Source organism: Arachis hypogaea, chromosome 16 (assembly GCF_003086295.3).
Source record: "Arachis hypogaea cultivar Tifrunner chromosome 16, arahy.Tifrunner.gnm2.J5K5, whole genome shotgun sequence".
Lineage (NCBI taxonomy): Eukaryota > Viridiplantae > Streptophyta > Magnoliopsida > Fabales > Fabaceae > Arachis > Arachis hypogaea.
In genome coordinates this window covers 122,181,319-122,182,982 of record NC_092051.1, presented here as the reverse complement: position 1 = coordinate 122,182,982, position 1,664 = coordinate 122,181,319, and the positions used below count along the sequence as shown (strand labels likewise).

General features: G+C 41.1%; 1 non-coding gene across 1 annotated transcript; it reads left to right on the top strand.

Moving 5' to 3' along the window:
• Positions 1–450: 450 nt before the first annotated feature.
• On the top strand, positions 451–558 carry LOC112761923 (small nucleolar RNA R71). The gene has a single exon (XR_003182292.1). It is a non-coding gene; the product is annotated as a small nucleolar RNA R71 (small nucleolar RNA).
• The last annotated feature ends 1,106 nt before the right edge of the window (positions 559–1,664 follow it).

Genomic DNA, 1,664 nt, shown 5'->3' with positions numbered 1-1,664 from the left:
TTGTTTGGGGCGGTCATAGAAGTTATGAGTGGCTGCCACGGTGTTGTCTTCCTGCTGGAACTGCGGACATTCGTTAGTATAATGGTTGTAATCAGCACAGATTCCGCAAACTCTCTATGGGACTAACTGTTGGTTTTGCTGTACTGGAGAAGGTTGAGCTTGTTGAACTTGTTGTTGATTCAATTGCATTTGCTTCAGCAAGTTGGTCATTTCACAAATACTCTGAGTTAAAGCAGTAGTCTCTCTGCTAGAGGATACTTCTGCAATGGCTTTTGCACGGCCTTGTTTCTGCCTGTGATTCCTAGTAGATTCAGCTAAGTCACTGATTAATTGCCATGCCTCATCAGTGGTCTTGTACTTTTTCATAGACCCATTGCTAGCACTTTCCAATGTGGTCTTATCTTGGGACCTCATGCCCTGTGTGACATAACTGAGTAACACTATCTTGTCAATCATATGGTGGGGGCAAGCTTCCAGAAGATTATTGAAGCACTCTCAGTACTCATAGAGAGTTTCAGAATCATCCTGAACAATCATGGAAATATCTTTCCTCAGTTTATCAGTAACTTCAGCTGGAAAGAACTTTTCCAAGAATTCTCTTCTCAGTGTATCCCAGTTGGATACAGTTGCTGTGGGTTGAGTGTAGTACCACTCTCTTGCCTTCTCCTCAAGAGAAAACGGGAAAGCTTTCAGCAAAATTGAAGTTTCATCCGCACCATCATGCTTGACAGTAGAACAGGCTGCTTGAAAATCTCTCAGGTGCTTGATAGGCTCTTGAGTAGGCAAGCCATGAAACTTGGGCATCAAATTGAGCAGTGCGGTCTTTATTTCAAAATCTGTAGCTACCGCTGGGTGATGCGCTTGAAATAGTTGCATTGTAAAATCAGGGGCTCCAGCCTCCTGGATAGTAACTCGCCTAGGTTCTGCCATGTTACCTGCACGTAAAACAACCAAATCAGTAGAACGGGGGCTGGTTTCTTTCTCAAGTGACGTTTCAGATCCGCCCTCAGAGAGGACTAACCGACGCCAAGCTTGCCTTATTCGTGAAATAGTTCTTTCAATCTCAGGATCGAATACTAGCAAGCTTAGGTCAGGAAGCGAACGTGTCATCTAACGAAAGAAACAAGCAGCTCATAGTAGCAAAATAAAATAAAATGCAAATAAATAAATTCTAATTAATAACTTTAGCACTCTATTGCAACTCCCTGGCAACGGCGCCAAAAATTGATGTGGGCGGAAATTGGCGAGTTAAAAATGATTATAAAATATGCGTTGTAAGTATAGTTCTCAACCAACCAGAAATCCGCTTATCAATTTAGAAGGGTGTCACAAAAATTAAAATTAAAATACTGGGAGTATGAATCCCAGGTCGTCTCCCAACGAGTTGCAGAAAAGTGTGCTATTTTATTAATCAGATGTTTTCAAAAAGGTTTGAGTTGAATGGCAGAAAATTAAATTAGAGAATTTATATAAATTTAAATAAAAACCTTGACTGGGAATTGATTAGATGGAAGCCCTATTCTTGTTGGAGTACTCTCAAGATTAATTGACAATTGGGGGTTATTATGTTTAGTTGCCCCTTACTAAGTAAGGGAAAGTCAAACGAGTTGGAGTGCTGTATCTACCCACAAGGTCCAATCCGCTCTTGGGAGGATTGGTGTTTA